This window comes from Rhamphochromis sp. 'chilingali' (assembly GCF_963969265.1).
Source record: "Rhamphochromis sp. 'chilingali' genome assembly, chromosome: 6".
NCBI classification, from domain to species: Eukaryota; Metazoa; Chordata; class Actinopteri; order Cichliformes; family Cichlidae; genus Rhamphochromis; species Rhamphochromis sp. 'chilingali'.
In genome coordinates, this window is record NC_137933.1 from 791,282 (window position 1) to 803,371 (window position 12,090).

Consider the following 12,090-nt stretch of genomic DNA (forward strand, 5'->3'; position numbering starts at 1 on the left):
AAATGCTGATGACTTTAAGTACCTGGGGTCAACCATCCAAAAAAATGAACAGTCCACATGAGAGGTGAAAGAGAGAGTGCAGCCAGGGTGGAGTGGGTGGAGATGTCAGGTGATTTGTGACAGAAGGATAGCAGCAAGAGTGAAAGTGAAGGTTTACAAGGTGAGACTTGATGTGATGAATTGGTTTGGAGACAGTGGCGCTGACAAAAAGACAGGAGGCTGAGCTAAGGATACTCAGATGTTCACTGGAAGTGAGCAGGATGGACAGAGTTAGAAATGAGTCCATCAGAGGGACATCTCAGCAGAGAGGCTGAGATGGTTTGGTGCAGAGAAAGGAGGTTGGACAAAGGATGATGAAGATGGAGCTGTCAGGTAGGAGAACAAAAGGAAGACCTCAGCAGAGGTTTATGGGTGTAGGAGCACATGCAGACGGCTGGCATGGCAGGTGAGGATGCTGGGAAAGCATGAGAGGGAGCAGATGAGCCGCTGACCCCTACAGGGAACATGTAAAAGAAGAAATGGCAGCCATAGCACCTTTTCCCCGCGCATCCTGAATCTTTCTGATATATGGTCTGGCCAGAAGTGGCAAAAGTACAGTCTGTACTTAAGTAGAAGTACCGATACTTGTGTTAAAGAAATACTCCAGTAAAAGCTGAAGTACCGATTCAGCTTCTTTTCTCAAGTAAAGGTTAAAAAATACAGGCTCTGAAATGTACTCAAAAGTAAAAAGTTGCTCCTTGAAGGACGAGTCTACCATCTATTTTTACACAGAGGAAAATTAATCGTGTGCTATTTTAATATTTTAATAGTAATACACGAGAATAAAAATGTTATTCCATTTGAAATTCTAACGAATCTGCTCAGCTTGTTATGTAGGACACATGTAGTGACAAAGACATGTAAAAATGAACTATTTTCTGTTGCCCATCTGGTAGAGGGTGACTTTGCCTCCACACCTAAACAGGAATATGTGAACAGTCAGGTGTTTAAGTCACCAGATGTTTCACAAGATATCTTGGCTGATTTCCATTTCCTACATTTTCAGTATAGTGGATATTTTCTTTATACTAGACCTATGCAGTTAGCATGAAGGTGGAATTCAATGAATGAATCTAAGCATCGTCAGCTTAACTACAAATTAATCTACGACACTTGATGTGACCCAACACTGACCATGAGCATCACAGCCACAGTCCAACACAGTGCCCTACTGAGAATTTACTCTGCATTTGGCTCTATAAAAGATTTAATAATAAACCACAACCAACAAACCACAAATATAACAAATTATACCTGAAAATTTAAATTCAGCCTAACTCTTAAAGTCATCAGATTGTGAACTTCTGGGATGCTTTTAGCACTGCTGCTATTTTTACATCAGTCCCATTCTGACCTGGTAATCAAAACAAGCTTCTGTCTTTCCCATGATTTAAAAATATTGCTTAAAACTGCAACAAAACTGTAAGAAGCCATGGCCATTGTACAGATCTCTGTGAGACTTTCAGCAGAGTCTCACAGGCCCCCAATTCATTCCAGCAAAAGTTGTTCACTGGCTCTTGCATCATTTCAGACCATCAGATAAATATCCCAAGTAAATGCAAAATGTTGTTTTTACATGTTCATGTCAAACAACCCCCCCCCCAACAAAAAACCAAAATAACAAAAGAACAAACGGACTCTCAAAACCTTGTTATTCCTCAGGTGCCATCAATTATGCACATTGTATTTATAAATGGACCTTTGCTGGATAAAATTCATGTAGCTACACTCTGAACTCTGTTAGAACCTTAAATGCAGTTCTCAGTTCTTTCGAAGTGAAGTGAAGTTTCAAACATGCTCCTCAAAGAAGCTCAAACTGCAATTAGTCGGCAGACAACACAGTGTGATTTACAGAGTTACAGATATAACTTTAATTTAGCATTCTTCAGTAGTTAGTTATATAAATCTTGCAGTTCCAGCAATTCAACCGATGGTCAGGTGGTGCAATTCTTGGACAAACTGGATTCTTACTGACTTGGAGCATCTGTGACCATGTACAGTGGGGCAAAAAAGTATTTAGTCAGCCACCGATTGTGCAAGTTCCCCCACTTAAAATGATGACAGAGGTCAGTAATTTGCACCAGAGGTACACTTCAACTGTGAGAGACAGAATGTGAAAAAAAAAAAATCCATGAATCCACATGGTAGGATTTGTAAAGAATTTATTCGTAAATCAGGGTGGAAAATAAGTATTTGGTCAATAACAAAAATACAACTCAATACTTTGTAACATAACCTTTGTTGGCAATAACAGAGGTCAAACGTTTACTATAGGTCTTTACCAGGTTTGCACACACAGTAGCTGGTATTTTGGCCCATTCCTCCATGCAGATCTTCTCGAGAGCAGTGATGTTTTGGGGCTGTCGCCGAGCAACACGGACTTTCAACTCCCGCCACAGATTTTCTATGGGGTTGAGGTCTGGAGACTGGCTAGGCCACTCCAGGACTTTCAAATGCTTCTTACGGAGCCACTCCTTTGTTGCCCGGGCGCTGTGTTTTGGATCATTGTCATGTTGGAAGACCCAGCCTCGTTTCATCTTCAAAGTTCTCACTGATGGAAGGAGGTTTTGGCTCAAAATCTCACGATACATGGCCCCATTCATTCTGTCCTTAACACGGATCAGTCGTCCTGTCCCCTTGGCAGAAAAACAGCCCCATAGCATGATGTTTCCACCCCCATGCTTCACAGTAGGTATGGTGTTCTTGGGATGCAACTCAGTATTCTTCTTCCTCCAAACACGACGAGTTGAGTTTATACCAAAAAGTTCTACTTTGGTTTCATCTGACCACATGACATTCTCCCAATCCTCTGCTGTATCATCCATGTGCTCTCTGGCAAACTTCAGACGGACCTGGACATGCACTGGCTTCAGCAGCGGAACACGTCTGGCACTGCGGGATTTGATTCTCTGCCGTTGTAGTGTGTTACTGATGGTGACCTTTGTTACTTTGGTCCCAGCTCTCTACAGGTCATTCACCAGGTCCCCCCGTGTGGTTCTGGGATCTTTGCTCACCGTTCTCATGATCATTTTGACCCCACGGGATGAGATCTTGCGTGGAGCCCCAGATCGAGGGAGATTATCAGTGGTCTTGTATGTCTTCCATTTTCTGATGATTGCTACCACAGTTGATTTTTTCACACCAAGCTGCTTGCCTATTGTAGATTCACTCTTCCCAGTCTGGTGCAGGTCTACAATACTTTTCCTGGTGTCCTTCGAAAGCTCTTTGGTCTTGGCCATGGCGGAGTTTGGAGTCTGACTGTTTGAGGCTGTGGACAGGTGTCTTTTATACAGATGATGAGTTCAAACAGGTGCCATTCATACAGGTAACGAGTGGGGGACAGAAAAGCTTCTTACAGAAGACGTTACAGGTCTGTGAGAGCCAGAGATTTTCCTTGTTTGAGGTGACCAAATACTTATTTTCCACCCTGATTTACGAATAAATTCTTTACAAATCCTACCATGTGGATTCATGGATTTTTTTTCACATTCTGTCTCTCACAGTTGAAGTGTACCTCTGGTGCAAATTACTGACCTCTGTCATCATTTTAGGTGGGGGAACTTGCACAATCGGTGGCTGACTAAATACTTTTTTGCCCCACTGTAATTTCCTCATGGATTAAAGTATTCTGATTACCCCCCCACACCAAAAAAAAATGTGCCAATCGAACTCCACTGACGTTCATATGACAGTAAGCTTTATATTAGCTGCTGATGTCACCAGAGCACTTGAATTCAATTCAATTTTCTGATTCAATTTTATTTACATAGCGCAAAAATCACACCAACAGTTGCGTCAAGCTGCTTTATATTGTAAGGTACCTTACAATATAGGTGAGAAACCCCAACCATCAAGCAACCGCTTTTGAGCAAGCAAAAGTGGGAAAGAAAAACTTCCTTTTAAAAGGAAGAAACCTCGGGCATAATCAAGCTCAGGTAGGGGCAGCAATCTGCCTCAGCCGGTTGGAGATGAGGGGAGGAAGACAGGATAGATGACATGCTGTTGAAGAGAGCCAGAGATTAATAATAACTAATGATTACATTTCTAAACACATAGTGAGAAATTTTCAGTGCATCATAAGAAGCTCCTAGCAGCCTGTCATGTAACGGTGTGTGGCAGGCAGGAAAATAGGACCCAAACGCAAACTCACGGGAAAACAGAACTGAACTCAAAATGCAGCTTTATTGCTGACAGGTGACAAACGATAACAGTGATACAAAAGCAATGCAAAACTAAACTGGGAAGAGCTATTTGTAACACATACCAGAAGACACGGGGAGAAGCACACACAGCATGAGGGACAACACGACGCTGACTCAGAGAAACACAGGGCTTAAATACACAGAGGGATAACGAGGGAATGAGACAAAGAAGGAGAGCACAGCTGGGAGTAATCAGGCTGGACGAGACAAACAAAGCAGGACACATTCACATAAGACATGGACCATCAAAGTAAAACAGGAAGGATCATACAGAGACGCAAACTTGACACAGTGGAGACAGCAACTAAGAAACACAGAGACATAAACCATAAGGCAGAGGACTCTAAGAACCAAAATACGTGGAGGGAAATACTCAGCTTGGAACACAAGAAACTAGACTAGAGGGAGTAACAAAAGACCAACCATGAGAACATAATGCACAATGCAGAGGGACAGAAAACAAACTCAAACATGCAAAGACACACAATTACACAGAACAGAGGGGACACAGAGAGACATGAAGGGCAAGGGATCAAAACTAGAAGCCATAGAATAAATCACACAAGTACCATATTACAAACATCACAAGGAACTAGAAACGCTGGGTCAGGGGAAACATGGAATAAACACAAAGAGAGACGAGGGCTCAAAAATACACAGAGGGGCACACAGGGGGTAAGAGTCACGAAGGGAAAACACTTAGTGTAAATGCCGGCAAAGCCACTTTACTTTGCACTTTTATTTTGAAGAGTACCTTAGCACTTCCTCTTTTATTGTGTCAGACTTCCTGTTCTGTTCTCGGTGAGGCGACGCAAACACGTTGCTTCAGAGTGAGTAAAAGCGTTTGTTTTTGAGGGTACTCATGCAAAACTATGTGTTTTATTTATCTGTCACATGCTATAACTTTGAAAGTTTACTCAATGTGGTTGAATTCGTTTTTTATTGTGTATGCATGTCATTTGTTTGTGGTGTGGAAAGACTGGCTAAGAGATGCGCATGGAGGAGGTTGGCTAGCTGATTCAGCATGATTAGCACCCTTGGAAGCAGAAAGAGGTTGGTTAATGATTGCAAACGATTGTTTATGTATTTAAGACACAGAAAGGTTGTTGTTAATTCATTTTATTAAATGCTGTAACATAAATAGTTTAAAAACTATTGATTTATGTCAATATCACTATTTGGGTTAATCAAAAATAATTTTCTATAGTAAAATGCGAACATTTCTGCACTTTCTACTTGAATGTTTAATGGTATTTGTTTGTGCATCTTTATAGTTTTCACGGTGCCATATTGTCGGTGGTTTAAAGAGGAGAGAATAAAGTTGCATCAGTCGAAGCTCTCTGCGTCACGAGTGGTAATTCCAAGTGGGCAGCTACAGTGAAAACTCCTTGACTGCAAGAGACCTGCCATCCCTGCAGAGATCCTGACACCATTTCATCAGAGATCCAGCTACCAACCTGTTACCAGCCAGCTGATTCCACTCGCAAGGTTAGAAAGAACAGCATACTAAAGCTCAAGACTCCAGATACTAAAAGAGACATTGACTACCAAGAAGAAACACGGGACTGCTTACACACATGCACAAGCTTAATGCATAACTAGAAACTCTTTAAATAATGTTACGAGGCCAAATTAATTCATGGACTGCCAACACATAATATTCCTGAATCTGGTTAATGTTTCTTGGTGAGCGAAATGTGTTTTTTGTGGAATAATAATTCACAGGATGTCTGTTTATGAAAAGGTTTAAAAGGTGAAGCTCATTAGCTAATTTATGAACATTTGTTGTTGCTGTCTTACGCTAAACATACCTTTGAATGTCCATAATCAGTAAATGTTTGACACAGCGTTACTCTGTGGTAAAGATTAACTACAGCTTTAAAGTATAGTCAGGCAGTAAGGCAATCAAAGCTACAATCAACTTAAGGCAGCTACGGAAACAAAATGTCACTACCAGAAGAGCAAACAGACAACCCCACAAGCGCACCATGCGAATCCAGCTCATCAGAAGAAGAAACAGGCAACCCTATGAACGCACCATGCAAATCTAGCTCACGTGAGAGAAAATTAACAGAGAAAGGCCTAGAGATGCAAAAGCACGATATCAGAAAGCGTGAAAAATCATTCAACAAGACTTATGACTCTTGGAAGCTCGTAGCAAGGGAAACTAGAACAAAACTAAAATCCCTCTGCTCAGCAGAAGACCTGAATAAACTGCAGCAAGACATTGAAGCAAAGCACGACGCTGTAAGTTCACAGTATGAACCTATCCTGCGTAACAGTAACACCACACCTGACATTGTCAACAAAATGGACGCCTGTGTTACGCTAACAAAGGAGGTATGTAACCTCATAAGTGACCGTCTAAAGACCGTTCATGAGGAATATAATAACCATCTTGAGAAAGAAAGAGTAAGAGAAGTGTTAAGCAAGAACGAATATGGGTCTGTTTTTGGCAACAGCATAACAGAAACTGCAAGCTCTATAGAGTTGTCAGAGCAATTGAGCCGTCACTCTGGCTCATCCTGTACCCGCAACAGTAGAGTAGATGCAGAAGCAGAGCTTGCTGCCAAGCTGGAGCAATCAAAGGCTATGGAAGAAATTCAAGCACAGCAAGCACATCTTCACAAGTTAGAAAGTGAATGGACACTCAAAGAGGCAAAAATGTTGTCAGAAATTAAACTAAAAGAGGTGGAAATGCAACAACAGTTGGAACAAGAAAGAGCAAAACTACAGCAGTTACAAGCAGACAAAGAAGTTGCTATAGCAATAGCTCGCGTGAAAGCGTACAACAGCCTTGAAGGGTTTGAGAACCACAACGGGGAAATTGATAGTAAAATTAGCTCTGCTTGCTACAGAAGGCAAATTGAACCTCAGCTGAATCCAAATGCCGCATCATTCCAACCCCACAAAGCAATTCCAGAAATGACAATGACCCAGGAGTCTGTCAGCTTAGCACAAGCAATCGCTAGCTCATTAAGTATGAATCGCTTGCCAGTCCCTGAGCCTGCCACATTCAGTGGGGACCCTTTGCAGTTTACCGATTGGAAAATGTCATTCATTAATCTGATTGACCGAAACCCCCTTCCAGCAAGCGAGAAGATGTTTTATCTGAAAAATTATCTCGCAGGAGAAGCACGCAAAGCGGTAGAAGGTTTCTTTTACCAAGATTCAGAAAATGCATACAAGGGAGCATGGAAAGTCTTAGAGGACAGATATGGGAACCCATTCATTATACAGAAAGCATTTCGTGATAAACTCATGAGATGGCCGAAAATCAGCGCAAATGACCCACTAGCGCTACGAGAGTTTGCCGACTTCCTCAAAGGATGCTCTGAAGCAATCCCACACGTCAAAGGACTAGCTATCCTAAACGATTGTGAAGAAAATCACAAATTGCTCAAAAAACTGCCAGAATGGATCGTGCGCAAGTGGAGTCGAATTGTTGTAGATGAACTTGACGAATCTGGCACCTATCCAAAAGTGCATGCTTCACAGACTTCCTGAGTAGAGAAGCACGGATAGCTTGCAACCCGATAGCTTCTCCACTGTTGATGAATTTCAAACCTGTAGATGATCGAATCCCAAAGAGAGCCAAAGTCTTCAACACAAACATGCAACCAAAGAGTTCCGCTCAGGAGAAACAAGACACAAACATTAGTAAATCAAAATCACCTTGTTCTGTTTGTAAAAGTGAAACTCATGGAATCTCAAAGTGTCCCATCTTTACAGCTAAGAGTGTTGAAGATAAAAGGGCATTCATCCATGAAAACCGGCTCTGCTTTGGATGTTTAAGAAAAGGTCATATCACCAAAGATTGCAAAAGACGACACACGTGCAACATTTGTGAACGTCGTCATCCAACCTGCCTGCACGAAAACAGGAAGCAAAGCCCTGCAGAAGCAGTAACAAATAGTTCCGCTCCCACAGAAGAACCTGTAAACCAGGAAACACACAAGGTCATGTCTCATACATCAACACAACGCGTTTCGGCTACCTCAAGTATTGTCCCAGTCTTTGTGTCTTCTGTACAAGAGCCACACAGAGAAATACTCACCTATGCATTGCTAGACACACAAAGTGACTCAACATTTGTCTTGGACGACATACTTGATAAGCTGAATGTGGATGTCCAACCAGTAAAACTGAAACTCAGTACAATGACGGCTATTGACACAGTCATCTCGAGTAAGAGTGTTCATAGTTTACAAGTTAGAGGACTCCATTCTGAGAGTTGTATCCAACTACAACAGGCTTATAGCCGCGACTTTATCCCAGTTGATAAGTCGTACATCCCAACGAAGAAAACAGCATTACTGTGGCCTCATCTCAGAAGCTTGGCAAATAAGTTGCCGCCTCTCCAAGATTGTGATGTAGGGCTCCTGATTGGATATGACTGTCCATCTGCGCTGGCTCCTCTTGAAGTCATCATAGGTGACAAGCATGAACCCTTCGCACAAAGGTCAGAACTAGGATGGAGTATAATTGGCTCATCAAATCCCCACCTAGACAGACAAGGAAACCAGAGCTTTGTGCATCGGCTCACAGTAAAAGAGTTGCCTGTTCCATCAGCGACAGATGTTCTAAAAGCCCTGGAATCAGATTTTGCTGAGAGAACCTATGAGAACAAATATGTGTCCCAAGAAGATGTCCATTTCATACAGTTCCTCAGTAATCACATCACACAAAGGAAAGACGGACATTACGAAATGCCTCTCCCTTTCAAAGGGAACAGCCCACCCAACCTGCCAAACAACAAGAGGTTAGCCACGGTACGTCTACAGTGTCTCAAGAAAAAACTAAAGGCCAACAAACAATACTACGATCAGTACCGAACATTCATGGAAGAAACCATCAACAGGGGTGATGCAGAGCCTGCTCCTATAGCATCTCAGGGGCAGACAGAGTGGTACCTGCCACATCATGGAATCTATCACCCCAGGAAGCCGGACAAACTAAGAGTTGTTTTTGATTGTTCGGCCAAATCCCATGGTGTCTCTCTGAATGATACCCTATTAACTGGACCTGATCTTATCAACCCTCTGGTTGGAGTGCTTTGCAGATTTCGGAAAGAAGCCGTGGCCGTAATCTGTGACATTGAAAGAATGTTCTATCAATTCGCTGTCACCCCTGAATCCAGAAACTATTTGAAATTCCTCTGGTGGAAAGAAGGTGATTTGGAGAAAGAACCTCAGGAGTACAGAATGGCAGTTCATCTGTTTGGAGCTGCATCATCTCCAGGATGCGCCAATTTCGGTTTAAAGCATCTTGCACGACAACATCAAACCGACTATCCTCTAGCATCAGCCTTTGTGGAGAAAAACTTCTACGTTGATGATGGATTAGCCAGCGTTTCATCAGTTGAGGAAGCCAAAGAACTGATCATTCAGTCACAAGAGTTGTGCAGAAAAGGAGGCCTGCGCCTTCACAAATTCAACTCAAATGAAGAAGCTGCTCTCTCCAACTTAGACCCTTCTGAAAGAGCAGCAACCATTGAACCTCATGGGTTTGACCCATCCCCTTCAGAACGTGCTCTTGGCATTCAGTGGTCGATAAAGGAAGACACCTTCAGCTTCAACATCAGCCTGAAAGATCAGTCTTCAACCCGCCGTGGTTGTTTGTCTGTCATTGCCTCACTCTACGATCCACTTGGATTTATCGCTCCATTCATCCTAAGTGGAAAACATATCCTACAAGAGCTTTGTCACAGAGGCATTGGATGGGACGACCCACTCCCAGAAGATGTGAAGCCACGATGGGAGAAATGGATAAATGGTCTTTCCAAGTTGAATGAGGTCTCAATTCCAAGATGTTACCACCCACACGACTTCCAAAACATTGTCAGAGTAGAGCTACACCATTTTTCGGACGCCAGCTGCGTAGGATATGGTGCATGTTCTTACCTGAGATATAAAAATGACAAGGATGAGGTTCACTGCAGCCTTGTGATGGGAAAAGCAAGGGTGGCACCCTCAAAGGTCACAAGTATCCCGAGGCTTGAACTCGCAGCGGCGGTGGTTTCTGCAAAAGTAAGCGTCCTGTTAAAGGCTGAGCTTGACATGAAAATTGATGATGAATTCTTCTGGACCGATTCCCAAGTGGTACTTGGTTACATCAACAATGACGCTCGCAGGTTCCACATATTTGTTGCAAACCGTGTTCAACTCATTAGAGACAACAGCAATTCCAATCAATGGTATTATGTGGACACCTCAGAAAACCCAGCAGATCATGCATCCAGAGGGCTTCATGTTTCAGACATCCACTCTACAAACTGGCTGCAAGGACCAAAGTTTCTCTGGGAACGTGAGTTACGTCTAACACCCAGCACTCCAGCTGAGTTACTTGTTGGTGATCCCGAAGTCAAGACAATTCAGGTGCTCGCAACTGACGTCAGTACCTTCAATGATATTCTCGATCGCCTGAATCAGTTTTCATCTTGGACGAAACTCATAAAGGTGGTTGCAAGAATCAAAAGACTGAGGTCTCAACAAAGGCATACTGAACATGCAACGATCGAGGAGCGTGAGAAGGCTGCTGAAGCAGTGATAAAGATCGTACAGCAGCACGCCTTCCCTCATGAGAAAAACGCTTCAACCCAAAAGGGACCTTCCAAACTCAAGCTCTCTCTTCAGTCTTGACCCCATCTGGTCTGATGGACTCTTGCGTGTTGGTGGGAGATTAAAGTGGTCGTCTCTTTGCCACAAAGTGAAGCACCCACTCATCTTACCAAGCAACAGTCATATAACCAAGCTCATTGTGTCCTACTACCATGCTAAGACATGCCATCAAGGTCGAAGCCAGACACAAATGGAGCTTAGAGCAAATGGATTCTGGGTCATTGGTGGGAGCAAACTGGTGGCCAAAATGATACACACCTGTGTGCTTTGCAGGAAACTTCGACGACCTACAGAGAGCCAGCGAATGGCTGAACTCCCTAAAGAACGTCTTGAAGCCTCAGCACCCTTCACATTTAGTGGCATGGACTGCTTTGGCCCGTTCATTGTGAAGACAGCACGCAAAGAACACAAAAGATATGGTCTGATTTTCACGTGTCTGTATTCAAGAGCTGTCCATATTGAGATGCTTGAAGATTTGTCAACAGACTCTTTCATCAATGCATTGAGATGCTTCATCAGTCTTAGAGGAGCTGTCCAACAATTACACTGCAACCAAGGTTCCAACTTTGTTGGTGCTAGGAACGAATTCAAGGAAGCACTTAAGCAATGCGACGCCAAGCAATTGGAGACCTTCTTATCTGAAAAACAGTGCGAATTTGTCTTCAACGCCCCTTCTGCCAGCCATGCAGGAGGTGTCTGGGAAAGGCAAATAAGAACGGTTAGGAATCTGCTGAATGCTACCTTCGCACAGTGCCCAGGTCGGCTTGATGATGCCTCCCTCAGAATGCTGCTATATGAAGCCATGGCTATTGTCAACAGTCGCCCATTATCAGTTGATGGAATCAACGATCCTCATGCACTGGAACCTTTAACGCCGAATCATCTCATCATGATGAAAACAAAGGTTGCTCTTCCACCCCCCGGAGTGTTCGTGAAGGAAGATGTGTATGCTACAAAAAGATGGAGAAGAGTCCAATATCTTATTGAACAGTTCTGGGGCCGCTGGAAAAGAGAGTATCTGCTCAACATATCAACAAGGCAAAAATGGCACTTACCTCGGCGTAACCTCAAGGTCAATGATATCGTTGTTATCAAGGACGACAACCTCCCACGAAACCATTGGGAGCTAGGTCGAGTTGTGGAGATCTTTCAAGACCATGATGGCTTAGTCCGTCGAGTCAAAGTACGAGTTGGGGAGAGAAAGCCTCAAAGAAAGCAAGATGCCCCTT

The 12,090-nt window shown here is 43.2% G+C and overlaps 1 long non-coding RNA gene across 1 annotated transcript; it reads left to right on the forward strand.

The window, feature by feature from the left end:
- The first annotated feature begins 5,037 nt into the window (after positions 1-5,037).
- Positions 5,038-7,476, forward strand: LOC308398379. The gene is made up of 3 exons (XR_013971946.1): positions 5,038-5,071; positions 5,220-5,294; positions 5,516-7,476. It is a non-coding gene; the product is annotated as an uncharacterized lncRNA (long non-coding RNA).
- Positions 7,477-12,090: the final 4,614 nt, after the last annotated feature.